The following is a 20,091-nucleotide window of genomic DNA, read 5'->3' as shown; positions in this document are numbered from 1 at the left end:
CAATCAAAGAAACAGCTCCTTAAAAATCATTCTAGGGGCTGGAATATGATGGCATTGGTAGAACACCTGGTTAGCCTGCACAGAGACTGGGCTCAGTAACACAAGCATCGGGTGCAGCGGCACACACCACAGCACTCGGAGGGTCAGAAGGTCATTCTTGGGGCTACCTAGGGAGTTTGAGACTAGCCTAGGTTGGCGACCCTTTCTCTAGATTAATGAATTATCTCAAGAACATCCTTAGCTTCCTACTGCGGTACCTGCTTGCTTACTGCATTCCCAGTTAATCTAAACACATGGACCTAGCTCCCTCTTGGACAAGAAGTCTAAAGACATCTCTGTTCCCTTCTGCTCTGACTTACCAGCCTAACACTATTTTTCATATTCATGTCCTCTTTCTTCTTATGCTCTGCCCTCCCCCCCACACACACTCCCCCCCCCCCACATACACACATCCTTTCTTGGTACCAACTTTGTTGCCAATATGAGTCCCTGACAGTTTTTTGTTTTTTTTTTTTTTGTTTTTTTGTTTTTTCTCTCTAGAATTCTAGATTTTGGTTCTTAAAACCCAGACTCTGAGTAGAGCTTGCTTCCTCTCCATTTCGTCCAGATTTGACCCTGGCCCCGAGCCCGCACACCTCTACCTACCACTCCTTGCAAGTCAGCTGTTGCTGGGTGTGAACTCTGATCTGCCGGCCTCCAACCTGTGTGCTTTAAATGCACCTTTCCAACGCAGAAACATTCCTGTCCCTCCCCTGGGTGGACCATCTCCTGGCCTTACTTCTATGCCAGCTCAGTTCCTTGGACATTTTGTTGGTTCATTTTCGGGTTCTTTTCTAAAGGCCAGCTTCCACCCTCCTTTGGTCATAAGCAATGATAATTTGCTGGTAATAAATCTGTCAGATCTGAGACACTTTCTGCTGCATGGTGACAGGCAGGCAGCCAGGACAGTGTGTCCAGTATGGTTTAAGGAACACCAAACCTTGCCTTCTGCATCTAGATCTATGACCTTGGCCAACCCAACCTTTTTGTTGAGTCTTTGTTTCTCATCTATCATGTGAACATAATAATATCTGTCCTGCCTACCTTAAATGGGGGCCAGAGGGATGAAGACGAGAGGAGGCATTATGAGGGCTTTGAAAGCCTACATCGCCGTGACAATGCCAGGCATTTATTATCATTATTTTATGGCCTAGCATCTTTCTGACACATCACAGACTGGGGGCAGGGGAGGTGTATGGGGTGTGGCAAGGGGCTTCATGCTCAGTTTATAGAGATACAAATAAAAGCCTTTCAAAGGGTGACTCCACAGAAAACCAAGTTACATCGTAGCAGTGACATTCCTGGCCTGATCCCCACCTACCTCATTGAGTTCGGAGTTTGTTTGAATGAAGAGGTCCATTTCGTCAGTCATTTTGTCACTCAAGCTGGGCCTCAAACCAGGCAAAAAGCTGGACACCAGACCGGCCCATCTCTCTCTGGCTGAGAGGAGGTTGACCTCTGCTATAGAAGGAGGTCTGCTCCTCTGCACAGAACAGGCCCTCCGACCAGAGTTCAGGCCACCAGAACAGGGAAGAGATTGGAAAACTGGGGGGCAGATAACAGCAGTGACAGCTGACCTGGGATGACTTCCAGCCCTGTCACTTTCAGCTGGGAGACCTCAGACATCACAGGACTTGGTTTCTCTTCCACTTCTTTCAGAAGGAGTTTGTGGTTGCTGGGCCAGGCAGCTCAGCAGACAGCAGAAAGCCTGAGTCCGAACAAGTCTTCCAGTTCCTCCTTGCTTTATGTGTACATGCGCATATCTGGATGTGTGTATGTCTCTGTGTGTGTTTGGACATGCACACGTGTGTGGAGGTCAGAGCTCAATTTCAAGTGAGTTCCTCAGTCATTCTACAGTTTTTTGAGACAGTGTATCTCAATTAACCTGGAGTTTATCAGTTTGGCTTGGCTGGCTGACCAGCAAACTCAAGGATCTACCCGTCTCCACCTCCCTGGTACTATGGTTACAGACACACACCAGCATTTTACATGTGTCCTCATACTTATGTGCTAATACTTATGTGCTAATCTACCAACTGAATCATCCCCCTAGATCCTCATACCCACCTGCCTAACAGCCTCCCTGGTACGGTCCATGTGGGGTATTAACACGATCCTCGGGACATTAATATGTTAAACTTCAAAGGCACTGGTATCACTGGGCTGAAAGTCCCTCCTTGGTCTCTGGTGTTCTTTTTTCAATTGAATCCCCATGCCTTGCCAATCAGCAGATGCACGGTTGGGAAAGCCAGGGCAAACACCCTCCTACAGGTGCCAGGCTGCAGAGAGGCCGCCAGCTGCCTGCAGCTGGGAGCTCACCCGCAGCTGGATTACACCACCAGGGTCAAGGGGCTTCCCCTCCCTCTGACAGGCTCTACTATAGCAGAGAGCACAGCCCAGATTCAGACAACAAAGGGAACAAGGACAGAGGTGGGGAGGGGACCATCCAAGATCCTTGTCTTAGGTGAGGCAAGAATATCAGAAATCTAGCTCAATGGAGAAGAAGAAACCCAAGTCTGGGCCTGCATCTCCAGCTCCGGCCAGTCTAGCATACACGGAACCCTGGGTTTGATCCCCAGGAACAGTGGCGCACACCCATAACTGTGCCTTCACCTCCCAGATGCCGGAAGGAACTGAAGTTCAGGACTAGTCTTTGGCTATATGGGATGTTTGAAGCCTGCTTAGACTGCCTGAAGCTCAGGGAGAAAGAGAAAATAATCCTAGCTGTCCCAAACTACTGGCACAGAATGAATGTTCTGCCCATATGCCTGAACTCGCTGTAATCTCAGACCTGAGACTACATTCTGTGATCAACATTAGGACAAGGCCAGGTCCCAGCCTTTCCTGTAACTGTGATGAATATCAAAGGACTGGGTTCAGTAGCCAAGCATGGAACTCGATCTCTAGGATGGAATATCTGACACAGATCGTCTCTATCAGGAAAGGAACCAAAACTGCCCCTGGCCTTTAAGTGAAAGGAAAACAGGACTCCCTCACTTAAGACCCAAGCAGCCAGTCTGACATACAAGATGTCTTCAGCCCAAGACATCGAGGTTTTCAAAATAAGAGAGGCTCTTCAGCCTGGGCAATATGAGCAGCCAGAGAGACACCAAAGGTCTAGAAGCTTCCCTCGAGGCGGCGAGGGTAGGGACGGAGATGCAGAAGATAGGCTTGTAATTAAAGCCTGGAAAACCCGTGACGTCCCTGGAAACGAGCCATCTGTGCATTTGCTGATGTTGCAAAGGGGCAGGAAAGGGGGTGGGACTCTGGCAGGCCCAGTGGCTTTTCATCTCCAAAGCCAATCCCTGCAGGAGTGTGCCCTGGAGCTGCCCTTCTAGCGACATCTCTCTTGCATCAGACACTCATGTCCACCAACCTTTTCATGCCATCCCTGGTCACTGTCCTCCTTCCTGAAGTGCTCCTTTCTCTGGGTACAGCCTGCCTGGTTTCTCATAGAAGTTTAACCATGATCCACCCAAATCCTGCTGGGACAGACTTCTGGGTGGCTGTCTGCCCATCCCTACTCACCCCATATAAATGCCAAAGATGTCTCCTGTGTCCCGAAGCCAAGCCCTGAGAACCCACATTCATCGAACTGATTGAGAAATAATGATTTGGCCACCCCAAGAATCCAGTTCCATGAAGAGTCGCCTTCCTCAGCTGCCACCAACACCTCCTAGCCTAATCTGTGTTGGTCTGCCGTCTCACTGATGACCAACTGAACAAGACAGGATGCAGAAGACAAATGCACTGTTGAGTATGCAAAACCAGACCCGCACAATTAAACTTCCTCTGCCTGGCAGGACAACCCAAGAACTTAACTGTCACACTGGACAATCCATGACTTCTCAGCAGGAACGTCCCAAGTGACTTATGACTTCACTGAGACACACCTGTTGCAGGCATTCCCTGACTACATGTCTATCTCGATCTATTTTGGTCACCAGCATGACTACGCGCTGCAGGAAAGACTTATGAAACAGAAGCCCGAAAGCCCTTTCAAGTACCCAGGGCATCATGTGTACCTGCACCCCTCTGAATGACATGCTGCTTCACATAACCATGGTACGCTACCAGTAGGAGACAAGACAAGGAGTCCAAGGAGGGGCCCAACTAACTATAAGCAATGGAGAACTCAAATCATCTTCCGTGCTGACCCAGGTAAGGTAGCCAAGAGGCCTCTGCTCGATGTCAGTCAATGCCTCGCAGACAGCAGGATAGCCTGGGTAAGATGGCCTGAGCCAGGGTAGAAGAGAGCTGGCCAGGAGGTCAGAATGCACTCCGTCCTTGCCTGCATGTTAGCCACGGATACCTATCTCAGCTTCTGCCCCTCTTCAGCATCTCCTTATGGCGTGCTTACCTCATGCCCTTTGCTGTCCATGACTCCTTCTTTCAAATGTGGTTTTCCCCCAGTAAAGTAGCACATAGTGAAAGAAGGCCTCCATGACCGGTCACTCCAATACTTCAATATGCCAGGACACTCAGGTGGCTCAGCAGCCTCTACTCAGCCCTTCCAGAAGCTCCTGCCCCTTTCAACTACCGTCTGGGCCCCTCCTAGAGTAGTTTCTCAGAATCGCCTGGGGAGCGTTTAAAAACACAGGTGGCTGGGATCTATCTGAACCAGGTCTTGGGGAAAGTTAAAGATTCCTGTTACAAATAGGTGCTGATACCAATGCTTGATCCACCGAGGAAAACCATCAAGCAGAAGGATGCCTGAGGGGGCTTTGAACACAACGTTGAACTCTATAGCACCTGCCAAAGCCTTATCAGTGCATAAAGCTTCATTCCCAAGACTCCAGAAGGAAGAAGGCAGAAAAATACCTTAAAAGGTCTACTAACTGTCAAATACAAGACCTAAGGGGCTGGAGAGATGGCTCAGGGGTTAAGAGCACTGGTTGGTTTCTCAGTGTACCAGAGTTCAATTCGCAGCAACCAAATAGTGGCTCACAAACTTCTGTGAGTCCAGTTCCAGGGAATCTAACCCTCCTCTTCTAACCTCTGGAGGCACTGCACACACATGGTACACACACATACTTGCAGACAAAGTACTCATACACATAAAAAATAAATGAGGACAAGACCTGATACAGCCAGTTCAGAACCCTGGCTGTCACAGAGTCCTGCAGTCTCCATTTTGAGGCAGTCCAAAATTGAACAAGACCTTCATGGTACTTCAATAGCTCATCCCGTGGGACAGGCTTCTTAAAAAAACATGGTCAGGTCCTTGACTTCCTGGGTATGAACCTGATGGGGCTGCTCCACCTGGGGAAGGCATGTCGCCAAGTTTCTCCTTGAGCCTCCTCTAAATTTCTGTTTCCTCCCAATGCCTCCTTCCAGAGTCAGAGCCTGCTATGGCTCTCATCCTCCTAGGAAGATGCTAGGCTTGGAGGGAAGACTCACAGATGAACGTGCTGGTCATCAGTTAGATATGTGATGTCAAAGAGACTCAACATCGCTCTGTCTGATGCTGCTTTTGTCAAAGAACAGTACAAAGCCAAAGCTCGACAAACCCTGTTTGACTCTCAATATTATCGTAAGTTATGCAATGGCTCTGTATGGAGGGACTGGTTTTCACTACACTGTTATTTCTCCTGTAGGACAAAACTGTTTTTCCAAGAGCAGCTGCTCTGGATGGGAAAAATGACCATTTGTGTAGTGAGATATGCATGTTCAAGAATCCTCTCCCTGGTGGTAGTCATTTACAGATCTTCACTGCTAAACTCACCCACTCTCCTCTCTCCCCTTTCACTAAACCTGCAGCCCCTCCCCTTTTCAAACAATAACCAAAATGCTAAGCCTGCTTGCCCCCCCCCTTTATTAATGGTATGTTTGGCCTGTTTAGTTGTGTTTATTTATCTAATTTATGAGTGCTCTGCTGCATAGACAACCACAAACCAGAAGAGGGCATCAGATCTCCTTAAAGATAGTTGTGAGCCACCATGTGAGTGCTGGGATTTGAACTCAGGACCTCTGGAAGAGCAGTCAGTGCTCTTCACCCCTGAGTCATCTCTCCAGTCCCTTGCCCTCACTATCTATCTATCTATCTATCTCTTTCTCTCCCTCCCTCCCCCTACCCCCTCTCTCCCTCCCCCTCTTAATTCCACTTCTCTCCCCCCCTCTCCCTCCCCCTCTTAATTCCACTTCTCTCCCCCCTCTCCATTTTTCTCTGTCTCGCTCTGTCTCTCCCTCACTCCCTCACTCCCCTCCCCTCTCTCCCTCCCTCTGTGTGTGTGTCTATTTGTCTGTCACTACGTATGTGTGTCTATGTCTTTGTGTCTCTATGACTCCATCTCTGTCTGTTTTGTCTGTTTCTCTGTCTCTGTCTCTGTGTGGGTCTCTACATCTTTCTCTGTCTCCCCCTCCCTCCCACACTGTGTGTGTGTGTGTTTGGCTGTCTGTCTCTGTCTTTATGTATGTGTGTCTGTGTCTTAGTGTCTCTATGTCTTCATCTCTGTCTGTCTGTTTTGTCTGTTTCTCTGTGTGGGTCTCTACATATCTCTCTCTCTCTCTCTCTCTCTCTCTCTGTCTCTTTCTCTCTCTCTCTCTGTCTCCCTCCACACCCCCACAGCAGCTGTTTGCTGGCTTCCATTGCTCAGCCTGCCTGCTTTCCTGGCCTCTAATTCAAAAGCCTGACTTTCTCTAATCCAGCTTCATCCTCCGGCAGCTGCTAGATCTCCAGCTTGCCTGCCTTGTTTTATGTTCAGATGCTAAATGGTCCTTGAGTTTAGCCCATACACAAGGAGGGGTCAGGGGAAACCACAGGAACATGGCCTGAGTCCCCTTCATCTCAGTGTTTCCGCAATGCATCTGTCTGTCGAACCTGGTGAGCCCCTTCTTGCCAGGCACATCAAATGCCACAGGCTACAGATGGAGGTGCAGACAACATGGGCCGCCCTCAGGAGCTGCCAGTGTAGTTAAGTGGCAGCAACTGGCAGAGGATCCCTTAGTGGCTGTGTGTGTCTTGTCATTGGAGAGTACACTGAAGATACACTGAACCAGAGGAAGGCCTGCAGCAGAGAAAGCTAGTGCCATCTTCTCTTCTCCCTCCTTCCTTAGTGACAGACTTCCCCACCTTTCACGTTACAGATCCACCTAGAAAGTAGACCAGATGGCAGTTGGCCCTTTCTTACCTCTTCTTCTATCCTGCTGCCTGGGGTTAAGATGTGAGAACAGGGACTCCAACTGCATTCTATTTATTCATAACTGTGTGGGTGTGTAAGAGAGAAGGGGAATGCATAGGGGCACATGTGTCAGGGTGTGCATGACATGTAGCGGTCAGAGGACAACTGTAGAGTTGGCGCTCTCCTTTATGCGTGTCCAGTGATCAAATTCAGGTCACCAGGCAAGTCCTCCAATTGCATTTTAAACCCTGAGAGCAGCAAGGATCTTGAAATCCAGGAACTTGACACAGTCTGGATCCATAGCGGCTGTTGAGGTCCTGCGCCAGTCCCAGGCTATCTCCGGAATTCATTAACATAAGAGAGAGCAATCTCAAATGTTATTTTAAAAGTCCATTATTTTCTGGTCCTGACACTTGTGCTGATCAAAATCTCAGACACTTCAAAGCTGGGCTGTGATTGGCCTGAACTCCTCCTGTAGGAAATGAGGAACAAGAAACAGTTTATACGATGTGGTGTAACTTGATATGGGGAGAGAAAAGAAAGAATGGCACCGGCCCAAGAGTAAAAGAGGCGTTGGGAGCATATTCCCACTGATGGAAAAGAGGGGCTCCTGAGGGTGCCATGATACTTTTCTAGTTGGAACCAAATATAATACAAGAAGCACCGGGGGTAGGGGGTGGTCGTGGTCTAAGGGCTGAAGGCAGGGAAAGCCCCAGCTGTGGTGGTAAGAGACTGCCTGCTCACATCTGCTCACATCTGCTTACTTCTGGGTGAGTCAGGGAACAGGGAAAGCTGATACTTACCTTACCTTCTCTTTCCCTCCTTCTAATTCCATTCAGGACTGTAGCACCAGGGATGGTGCCACATACACTGGCCTTCTCTCTTTCCAGTTCTCAGGAAATGCCCTCTCAGGCACAGCCAGAGTTGGCTCCTAAGTGGCTTCAAAGCCAGTCAAGCTGGCAATAAAAATAGACCCCTAGAGGTGGCACTCATGGCTTTAGGTTTGTGAACTTTGAAACAACTGGAATACCTCATTTTAAAAAAAAATCTGTGCATTGGTGTTTGGCCTGCATGTCTGTGTGAGGGTGTCAGATCCCTTGGAACTCACAGACAGTTGTGAGCTGCCATTGGTGGTCCTTTAGAAGAGCAGCTTGTGCTCTTAACCACTGAGCCGTTTCTCTAGCTCCTACATACATTTTTTTTTTTTTTTAAACTTGCTGATATGTGTGTGCAAAACGGAAAACATAGAAACAAGCAGTAAGAGGAAAGCAAATCCTGGAGCTGCAGGTTTGGATCCTTTCATCTAACAATAAATAATCATGAATCTGCTCCAGCACAGACCTATGCTAAATGAAAGAGCCAGCCACAAAGGCACCAAGACTGTTTGTTTCGACATACGTGAAACACCTGTAAGCCAAATTCGCAGTACCGGAAAGTAGATTTGTGGTGGTTGGGGGAGGGATGGGAAGAAGGGGCAAGAGTTACTTAAGGGAACACTTTCAGTTTGGTAAGATGAATGACAGTGGTGGTGATTACAGAACAATCTAGAAGCGCATGATGCCTCTGAGCTACGCATTCGAAACTGCTGAGACAGTAAAAAGTACAAACATCCAAACACACTCGTGAATAAGTAGGCAGAGATAAATTTAGTAGCTCCAAAAATAGTAACAGCTGAATCCCCAGTGTATGTGAGAGGTCGAAATGGAAAAGCACTTACATATAAGGGACAGGAGAAGACTAACACTGTGGTTTGGATGTCCCCTACCAGATGCATGCTGACACTGACCACTCACGAAGATGGGAGTAGGAGCAGGATCTTTAAGAAGTGGTTAGACCATGATGGCAGGCCCCCGTGGAGGACTAACACTGTTCTAGAGGGACTGAGAGCCTAGAAAACACAGTGGGTGTGTTCCTCTTGCTTGTTCTTCGGTCATGTGACAAAGCAGTGCAAAGAAAGTCCTTTACCAATCCTGGAGCCATGTTTCCTGACCTCTCCCTCGCCCAAACCAATAAAGCTTTTATTGCTTAGAAATTATCAAGAAGATTAGCTCTGGAACAACCAGCTTGGCTATGCTAGGGTTTAACAATAGCACTTTTCAGTAAAGTTGGTCTATGGCTGCCCCGTTTCCTATAATCCTACTCAGTAGGACTGTAAGCACTAGGGAGCAGCCACAGCATCAAGTGAAGGTCAGTGTTCAAAGAAGGGAAGACAGCAGCTTGCAAAGCAGCAAGCCACTGAGGGAGGGAACCTTTTAGACAGAGCAGAGTGTGGTATTCCAGGCAGGTGCAGACTGAGCACCGCACCAAGGCAGTATGGCTGCAGGGCTCTGCCCCTCGTCCTCACAGATGCGATGTTTATCACAACTCCCCAGTCAGTGTTCCCGGAGGAACAGGTCTCTCCTTAAAATTGGCACAAAGTGACTTCTGGACTCGCAACAACCCTGACCAGGAACTGAGGAATGTGGTAGAAAGGCTGTAAATGAGGATTGAGCGCCAAAGAGGGAACGTGTGCTATTTACTTTCTCCTGCCTAACGAATCCGCTCAGACCTTGACTGTGTGCTGCCTCTTGGGTCTGTGAGGGAGTGCAGATGCCTGCAGATGAATGATCCCAGCTCAGAGCTTCTCCCAAGACCACAGTCAGCAAGAGAGTTCATAGGTGATCTAGGATCACGTTCCAAGTTTATCACAGGGAACCTGTGAAGCCCCTGTTCCCTCCAGGTTCCTGGGATGAGGATGTCTCTAGACAGCTACTCCCAACATGCCAGTTTTCTTCCCTCAATATGTGGAATTCAAAAGGGGGGAGGGTAAGGGGCATGGGGAAGAAGAAAATGTACAACACAGAAGCCTACTATGACCTACTATCCAGGGACATCCCATCCCATGTGCTGGATTCTATTTGTTGGCACTGCTGAGTGAGAATTAATGTGGGTCACCCCAGAGGCTGCCTAGAAGGAAAGAAAGTCTTGGCCATCCTTTTAAAAAAGATTTTTGTCTGTATTTATTCATGTGCATGTATGTGTATCTGTGTACTTATCTGCAGATGTTTGCAGAGGCCAGAAGAGGATGTCAGATGCCTTAGGATGAAGTTATGTAGGTGAGTATTGCTGTCCAACATGGACATTGGAGGACTGAACTCTTGTCCTCTGAAAGAGCAAGAAACACTCTGAACTGCCAAGCCATCTCTCCAGCCCCTCAACTATTCTTGAGGAGGCAAAAATCTTCCTCTTATCCTACAAATAAAGTATTCCAGATACAAAGGAAGAATTCTGGGAAAGTTCTAGTTGCTTTGCACAGGAACCAAGGTGTGCTCAGGTAGCGCCATGAGCTGAATTCAGTACATGGCACGGGCTTGTCTCTCTGCTTTAGCTTCACTAACACAAGTCAGTTTTCTGAGGCTATCTTAGTATGAGTTCCTAAATGCCAACACAACTTTCAAATCTAGAATGAACAGCCAATACTTAGGGATGTAGAGAAGCATCAGAGGAAACACAGTAAGGTGATTTGAATAGGAATAGCCCCATAGGCCTGTATATTCAAACTCTTAGTCACCAGGAAGTACAACTGTTGACTAGGATTGGGAGATGTGGCCTTGTTGGAGAAAATGTGTCACTGGGGTTGGGCTTTGAGATTCTAAAAGCTTATACCAGGCCCAATCTGTCACTCTCTGTCTCTCTCTGTCTAACAGTCTGTCTCTGTCTGTCTCTCTCTCTCTCTCTCTCTCTCGGTCTCTCTCTATGTCTCTCTCTCTGCCCCCCCCTCCCCCCACCCATGTATCTGGAGGTTAAACTCTCAGCTATTGTTCCAAAGCTATATGTAACTCCAAGCTCCCCACCTTGGTGATACGGACTAACCCTCTAAAATCCTGTTACGCAGCTCCCGAATTAAATGCTTTGGATTTTATGATTTCTTTTATTATAAGAGTTGCCTTAAACATGGTGTCTTTTTACAGTAAACAGGACTAAGACAAACAGCGTCCAAGACTGGCTCTGCCTCTACCTTCTATGGGAACAGAAGCTGTTATGTAGAGGTGGAAAATAAGGACACTTCCCAGACCAGCCAGTGACAGGATGACCTGTTTCCAAATGCAGCAAACACTGGACAAAGCACTGGGCTTAAAGCTTTCAATGACTGCCTGATGCACTAGCGTGGAACATCGCTCCCAGGCCTACCATACACCATCAGACATCCATCTCTTCCGAGCCTAGAGCAGGGAGAAGCAGGAAGATGGATGAAACACAGTTCCGCATGGAATGAGCTACTAGACTCCAGCCAGGGCCTCTGGGCTCTATTAGAGGCTCCTGGAATTTCTGAACCAGCCTAAGTTGATTCAACTTTATAAATATTTATCAAAGGCCTGCTAGGATGATGGATCAGCTACAGGCCACTGTCTGCCTCTAACGAAGTGCGCCATGAAAAGACAGAACCAGACTAGAAGGTGTATCGAGCTGGTAAGCATTACAGCAGGAAGTTACCCATTGCAGGTGAGCAAGGAGATATATCGTTACTGTGGGCACAAATGTCAGAGCCAGGGCAGATGCTGGCATGAAATCATACTCTCAAAGCTTACACTCAAACACCGGAGATCAGACACTCTTAAAACTGATAATCAAACACATCGACACATGTCTGTAATCTCATAACTCAGGAGGCAGAAGCAAGACAACCAGGAGTTTAAGGTCAGAGATAATTATATAGAAAGTTCTTGGCCAGCCTGGGCTGTATGATACCCTGTCTGAAATAAGACATCTAAATAAAAGACCTGAAATTTTATATTCAAAGCTGAACTTCAATTCACATGAATAGAAAAACAATGCTCAGGCTGGAGAGATGGCTCAGTGGTTAAGAGCACTGACTACTCTTACAGAGGGCCTGAGTTCAAATCCCAGCAGCCACATGGTGGCTCACAACCATCTCTAATGGGATCTGATGCCCTCTTCTGGTGTGTCTGCAGACAGCTACAATATACTCAATTTTTTTTTAATTATTAAAAAATTAATTAAAAAAAAGAAAAAAGAAAAACAATGCTCAGCCCTGACCAGGTCAGAGGTTAGACCATGCAACACCCAACAGAAAGTGTGATACCATCTGTGCTACAGAAGATCATGGGTCTGTCTGTCTAGAACAATGGTTCTCAATGTTCCTAACGCTACAACCTTTGAATACAGTTCCTCATGTTGTGGTGATTTCCAACCATAAAATTCTTTCCATTGCTACTTCATAACTGTAACTTTGCTACTATCATGAATCGTAAAGTAAATATCTGTGTTTTCCAGTGACTTCTGTGAAAGGGTTGTTTCCTGTGGTCATGACCCCTAGGTTGAGAAGTGTTGTTCTAGCATGAACTATAAATCAAGATCTGGAGTCCAATGAGGGCCATAGGAAACAGAGGGATGGCTTTAGGAATAGATGCTGGGAGTGTTAGCTCAGGATCCCAAACAGGTGGTTCTAGGATTAATCACGTAACTATAATTCTAGGATTCATTATTGTAAATAACCTTCTTGCTTCTGTTAGCTGAGAACTGGAGCTCTGACTGTCTTATTTGTTAGCTATAACCTGGTCTAGCATAGGACCTTATTTAAAAAATAAATGGATGCCTGGTTATGTGTCGAGGGATCAGTGCTCCCCAAGGAAAGTAAGAATCTGCATAGCATAGAGGACAAATTAAAGCAAGATCAATCCAGAAGTGGCTTCTTTGGGTTTTGAATTCTCCCAAGTTTTAGGGTATCCACAGGAGCCAATGAAGTCCAGCTTTAATCAGGTTCAAAGCAACTGATAATGATGTTAGCTGTATAAGTCAGGGTTCTGTAGAGTCACAGAACTTATGGGTAGTCTCTGCATAGAAAGGGAATTTGTTATGACGACTTACAGTCTATAGTCCAATTCCCCAACAATGGGCAGCTATAATCTAGCAGTTGCTCAGTCTAAGGCAAGCAGGCAAAGAAGAGCGAATCTTTCTTCTTCCAATGTCCTTAGGTGGATCTCCAGCAGAAGGTGTGGTCCAGATTAGAAGTATGTACCACCACGCCACTTGCTTTGTCCCAGATGACCTAGAACTCAGAGATCTCCTTGCTTAGTCTCCTGGGATTCATAGCCGCAATGCCTCAAGATCCAGGTCAGAAACTTGAATCTCCCAGCCTCAAGATCTGGATCACAGTTGAGGCCTCCAATTCTGGATTGTAGTTCATTCCAGATATAGTCAAGATGACAACCAGGAATAGCCACTACATCAACCTTGTAGGTAAACATTACACTAGCAGGTTCAATGTGAAACTCGAATATTCCTTCTACCTTAACTAGGTGGGATAGCCTTGATCAAGCGATGCCGTGACTCTACTATGTGCCTCATCTGTACACCAAGAGCATGTGTTCAGTCGGGAGCTCTGTTTCTGATATTCTGTGACTCAGTGGTACTGCTTTGCTTTAAGGAGAACTCGGCTTGGCATAAAGCACCACGCAAATCCACAGTGGTGCAGTATCTTCTAAGGAGCTTCTCAGAGTGGGCCTAGAAGAATGCTATACACACACAGGTTGTTTCCATGGAACCAGGCTCTCTTAGAACTCCGTGTCTGTGGAAGAAGCTGCAGCATATTTCCTGTGGGTAGTTGCTTCTGTTTCCTCGCCCTCTGGGTAAGAGACAACGTGATAAAGTGGAAAGCTTGTTGGATTTAAAAAGGACAAGACTGGGACTCTGGTCCCAAACCAGATGTTTTCTGTTCACTTACCTGTGTCCTTGGTCATTTGCTGTTGGCTTGTCTGTCATGTTTGGAGTCATTTCACTGGGAACCATCAAGAGAAGGGAAAGGCTTCTTCTAAACATGAAGAACTAAACAGAGTATGCGAGCAGGGCTAGGAGAATTCGGTCAAAATGGCTGGTGGAACAGGAGAAAATGTGGGGAGAAAATGCTTTAAAGGTGAGTTAGTCTGATGTTTTGTTGTTATGACAAATACCTAATGAACAGAACTGAAAGGATAAAGGATTATTTTACTTTACAGTCCATAGCTCTTGGAATCATGGCAGCAGGGCCACGTGAAAGAGTAGGCTGTTCCCTCAGTGGTGGACAAAAAACAGGGAACAAGGGAGGGACTGGGTGGGGACCAGGTGTAACCTTCAAAGCATACATTCCTCGATCTACTTCCTCCAACACCAGATTCCCACCTCCTAAAAAATTTCCAGAACCTCACAAAACAATGCCACAAGCACCGAACACGGGAGCCTGTGTTTGTTTCATATTCAAACCTTAGCCAGAATGTAAAGGACTTGCTTGCTAAAGGTGCGTGCATTTTACCAAATGAAACTTAAAGTTGGACATTGCTAGTCTGTCTGGTCAAAAGCAGTATTGTTTTGGCAGAGTTTTCAAAACAATAAAACCAAAGGGTATCAGTTCCAACTCTGTACCCAACACTTCACCTCCGAGTCTGTTTTTCTCATCTATAAAACATATATGATCTCTTTGCCAGAGTTGTCATAAAACAACCTTGGTTAACCAAATGTGATGAAATAATCCCCCAACATCATGTTTATAAAAACTGTCCACTGCAAAGGCCCACAGAAACTAAGTGTCTTGGTTTGTTTCCTGTTGGTAAAACACAACACCTGAGATTGGGTAGCATATAAGGATAAGAAGCTTATTCTTGCTTATAGCATCTGAAAATGAATAAGTTCAAGAACATGGTACTCAGCATTTGATGGCCTCTAGGCATCAGAAAGAAGGGGAACGTCCATCTGCAAAAGACACTGAACACACTTGCTTTGTGTCAGCCCACTTCCAAGAAAAGTGACCCAGTCTCATGAGTGTGTTATCACGCCCTCTCGATGACCCCACATTCTAACACGGCCACAACGACAATCGGGTTTTAGTGTGTATTTCAGAAAAGAGCACCCATATTCAAACCACAGCACGAGTTTCAATCCTAGGTCTCTGAGCAATTGATCCTGCTTGAGTCTGCGAGGCACAACCCAGCCTGCAGCTACAGTTCTTGGGGTACTCAAAATAGAAGAATGTTTCCATGAACTGACTCGTGGGCAACTCCAAGGCTTTGTCTGTTCCCAAAACATCCCTCTCCTCCTTAGTTTCATGTCCTGTTTATGAGAATCCCTCCTTAATGCTGAGAGAGTTTTGTGTACAGGTGTCCAGGCACCAGGTAAGTCTGGGCTGGAGTCCAACTCAAATTCCACCCAAGGCTTGTGACTACCTCGAGAAAGTATGCCTTTCTCTACTCCTGAGGGTGGCCTGCTGTGCTAGCCAGCACATCCCTCACCTGGAGGTCAGAAAACAAATTACCCAGTGTTGAGGTAAACAAATGTTTCCTGGAATAGAAAGGTCACCTATCTGCCATTAGTATGTGGAACCTGGCTCTGGAATTGTGTGTGTGTGTGTGTGTGTGTGTGTGTGTGTGTGTGTGAGATACAGAGACAGTGAGACCGAGAGAGAGACAGAAAGAGTCAGAGAGAGACAAACAAGACAGAGAAAGACAGACAAAGAATGTATATGCATGGGCACATGTATACATGTTCAGAGGATGTACATAAATACATGTACAAATATTTATGTTTCTGCATGCGTAAACCTTAGGGTAGTAGTCCTCAAGGACAAGGGAGGCTGGTGCTGTAAGAGGGTGGAGTTCACTCTAGCCTAGGAGTCAGGTGATATGGTTGACATTGGACAAGAGGCCAGAAGCAGCAAGGCCACCATACAGTTTCCAGGGAAGAAGCACAAACAGGTCTGAACCCACAATCCTGCTGAAAGTCAATTCTCCAGTGTAAACAGCAGGAGAGCAACGTAGCATACAGCATGTGGTGAGGGGGCACGGAGGCACTTGCCAGAGCAGGTCCCACCCTCCTCCTTTTGGCAGCACAGTCAGAACTCTGAGCATTGGGTGGCTTCAGCTAAACACGAGCTTACAGTCACAGTCATCTCAAGGTCACTGTGGAAGTGTGTCCATGTGGACCTGTGTGACCCCTGCAGTTCTTCCTTTTGCTCTGAATGAGAAGCCTCATTGTTTGAAGCTTGAGAAGCTAAGAACCAGCTTCGCAGAACAATGAATACAGGTGGACTGTGCCCATCGTGGGAAGGAAAGTTTGCCTGCAGCGAGGACAACACCAGAGCCCTGTGTGTAGCTTCCTATAACCTTGGCTGCTTAGGCTGTAGCACAAGGACATAGTCACCTACAGCAAGAGGGAGGGGCCCATGGCCAAGCAGCTTCCAGCGCCTAGACCAGCAGAAGGACCAAAGAAAAGCTGCATCCTGACCATCCCCCGTGGACTCTGTAATGGTTTGAATATTCTTGGCCTAGGCAGTGGCACTATTTGGTGGTTTGGTCTTGTTGGAGAAGATGGGTCACTGTGGGCATGGGCTTTAAGACCCTAGTCTTAGCTGTCTGGAAGCCAGTCTTCTCCTAGCAACCTGCAAATGAAGATGTAGAACTCTCACCTCCACCTGCACCATGCCTGCTGGGATGCTGCCATGCTTCCTGTCATGTTGATAATGGACTAACCTCTGAGTTTGTAAGACAGCCTACATTAAATGATTTCTTTTTTAAGAGTTGCCTTGGTCATGTGTCTGTTCACAGCAGTACAACCATAACTAAGACAGATTCTACCTTTGCATCTTCAGAGCCCAAGAAACACTTCCATGGAAGAAGAAAATGGAAGGCACCCACAGACAAGGTACACACTCCTTGGAGTAAGGTCCTATGGGCTATAGGTCTGCTGGCTTGGAAAAATCCCAGAATTAAAAATGTATAGCATTTGCAGATAGGTCAGTTTGGGTGTAAAATTGATCTGGAGGTCACACAGGCACCTCTTTTTAAGAATGGATGCTATGTTATCATCTGCAGCCAAGTTCCTTTTCTCATACTGTTATCTATGCTTCTGACATGTTTGAATGCCCAAAGGCCTTTGGGGAAAACAATATAAAGAAAAAAGAAAATGAAGACTTACCCCTGTTTTCATATTCACCGGGTTCTAGTAAGAAACCAATACACGGCACTCATTAATTGGAATTTCTCTTGAGATTCTCAAATCATGATGACCTAGGCCCTCTAAAGACTCATGGGACTCAGGACAGTAGGATGCAAATTAAATCCCATGTACAATGGCCTAATGTCTTTAAGCTAATAAATGTCAATCAATATCCCATCACTTTGTCTTGACAAATAGATATCCACAGAGTGTAACTTAGAATTGTCCTCACTGCCCCTCCCCCAGAGAGTACCAGCTCCCTAGTCTCACAGTCCTGTCTTCCATGCAAGTTCAGATTGAAGAAGGATCTGACTCCCAAGCTTCCTGGTGTTAGGACTAAGGTGGAGGGCTTGGGGGTATAGTTCCATTGGTAGATTGCTTGTCTAACAGGCATGAAAACTGGATGTAGAGAAGCTTCACCTGTGATCCCAGCATCAGAGGGGCAGGCAGCAGGAACAAAAATGTAATCTTCAGCAAGTGTGCTTGAGGCCAACCCAGATTACATGAGACCCTGTCAAAAAAAAAAAAAAAAGTGGGGGAGACCAGCAAGCATTTGGGAACAAAGTTTTTCACCCCACCCCTCTTCCTGTTTTCTTAAATTTCTTTGGAGATTCCTGGCCCTTACTTTGTGAAAATGTAGCTTCCAAATCTCAATTTTTTAGGTCAATTGGCTTATGTACTTCTCTCTTCGGTAGCTGGCTTTCCCAGCCTTCCCAGAACCTTGATCCTATTTGACTTTGGACAACTGTGAATTCCCAGGCTTGCAGTTTGCTTAAAAGATTCCTCAAAGGCTTCTGAGAATCAAAGGAAGTGAGACCTAGTCAAAGTGAGCAGCTGTAATTGGCAAGAGTTGTATTATTTTCCTCCCAAATGAGAGAGTGCAGGGGTGATGGTGGGGGAAAGAAGCCAGTTAGGAACCACTCTATTGTCTGCCCTGAAGAGTGGAGATGATGTGCTGTTCCTTTCCTGAGGACAGGGTCCGTGGCATGCCACACCAGACCAGGTCACATAGTTGACCAGCCAACTAGACCACATGGGCAAGGCCTCATCAAATATTGATGACGTGTATAATGTCTTTCGAACACAATACGATGCTCCTCACGAAAGACCTTCCATGACCCTGTGGCGAGGGGAAGGTTCTTTATAGTCTTTAATCAGCTCTGTATCTGGGAAACTTTGCCACCGGCTCAGGGCAAAGCAATCTACTTGGTGTCTCCTTCCCCAACATCTTTCCTGAAAAGAAAGAAAGGACAACAGATTGAACAAGGCTGATAGGTAAGGGCCCGGGAACCGAAGGCACTAAGCAGATGATTTGAGTGAAGTAAACTCCAGTTTACCCAGTGGCAGGACAATTACCCAGCATGCTTGAAGCTAAGGGCTCAGTCCCAGCACCATAAAGGACAGCTGGAGTACTTCAGCTGATACTACTCATGGAAGAAAGGACACGGTACATGTGTGTCCCCGCTGGGTATGTACCAGGATTGTACCTGGGCAAGTTTTCATACTGGAAATTAGAAGTAATTAAAGATCAATCCCGTCTGATTCGTCATGCTAAGTCAAGACTGACATCCTCTTAGCCCCTGCCGAGCAGTCTCTACTGTTCTCTTCCTACCCCTTGGCCACCACCTTCCTTCCTTTCTTTGTCCTCCACAGAAGATCTAGAAAGTCACCACTGCTGGGGGAAGAGAGAGGACAGGAAAATGAAATAGGAGAGAAAAAAATAGTTTGACTCACACAGAAAACAATTTACAGCTGCATAGGCACCGTGTAATTATCCACATGTGCATATACATTAGTGAGAGCCAAGAGAACAGATTCAGTAAGTCTTCATTGAGCTTTGTCCCCCACCTCTGCCTTAGTGGTGTCACTGAGGAATCATGGAAATCACACTCCCCTCCCAATCTGAACTTGGATGGGAAGAGATGTCTATGAACTAGCATTCCCCTCGGGGTGAGGACAGTTCTAAATTATAATCTGGCTTCATCTGAGGAAAGGATGACAGGAGGTGACCCACAGCCATGGGGAGAGAAGAAATAAATGTATCCATTACAAAGCTGAGGGACGCCAGCCTTTCACGGGGAAAAGTAGATAAGGTGATGGTGCTGAGATTAACCGTGGGAGTCAAATTCATTTACTATGGGTCTCCCTACTGCGTGCCTACTACTGGGGACTGAGCCCAGAGCTACACAAACATCAAGGTAAAGCAAGTCTAGGATGACAGGCCCAAAGGGACAAAAGAAGTGAGCAGGGACCAACTTCCCATGAGGCTGAGGCCTTTGGGAGAAGCAAGCTTCTCCCCTCAGACTGAAGCTGAGGCTGGGACTCAGGCCTCTCAGATTGTTTCTCAAGGAGGTGAAGAGATGTGAACAGTACTGGAACAGACTGGCCAGGCTGACAGACATGATGAAATTGTGACTTTGCTCAACCCTGTACCTAACCTCATGGCAAAGATGCCAGTGAGTGGGCCTGAGACACAGGGCACAGACTCACCATGGTGAGTTCTGATTTCTCGGGCCAAAGACAGTCCTAAGAAGTACCTCAAGACCACAGAGCAGGAGGTGAGGTCTACCAGTGCCTTCCTCTTTTACAGGAAGCCATCCCCAACCCATCTGCCTCCTGAGACCTCATTGGGCCATTTTTCCCATCCATGGTGCAACTAGACTGCGGATGACATGGTCCCCGAAAAGGCCTGGTTGAAAGAGACTGTAAGGCAGAACAAAACAGGGTCCCTGATCTAGCATTAAATAGTGGCTGGTGACCGTGGTGACCACAATGGGCCAGGAGCCTTAAAGATGCAATTCCAGAATTAAGGGATTCCAAAAAATGACAAACTAGGCTCCTTGTAAATGGAGCCCAGGGGCCAGAGAACATGGAAGAGGTCAAGGAGTTGCCGTCTGTGACTTGGGCTTAATCCCTACCTGGCTCTCTCACTAAATTGGGTAATTATAGCAAGTTACTTAACCTCCTA

The 20,091-nt window shown here is 46.8% G+C and overlaps 1 long non-coding RNA gene across 1 annotated transcript; it reads left to right on the top strand.

Annotated features, from left to right (window-relative positions):
* The first annotated feature begins 4,033 nt into the window (after positions 1-4,033).
* On the top strand, positions 4,034-16,704 carry LOC308439432. Its single transcript, XR_013975619.1, has 5 exons — positions 4,034-4,200; positions 5,377-5,572; positions 10,202-10,255; positions 11,111-11,642; positions 13,460-16,704. It is a non-coding gene; the product is annotated as an uncharacterized lncRNA (long non-coding RNA).
* Positions 16,705-20,091: the final 3,387 nt, after the last annotated feature.

This window comes from Micromys minutus, assembly GCF_963924665.1.
Source record: "Micromys minutus genome assembly, chromosome: 1".
Taxonomy (NCBI): Eukaryota; Metazoa; Chordata; class Mammalia; order Rodentia; family Muridae; genus Micromys; species Micromys minutus.
This window is presented reverse-complemented; position numbering and strand designations above follow the sequence as displayed.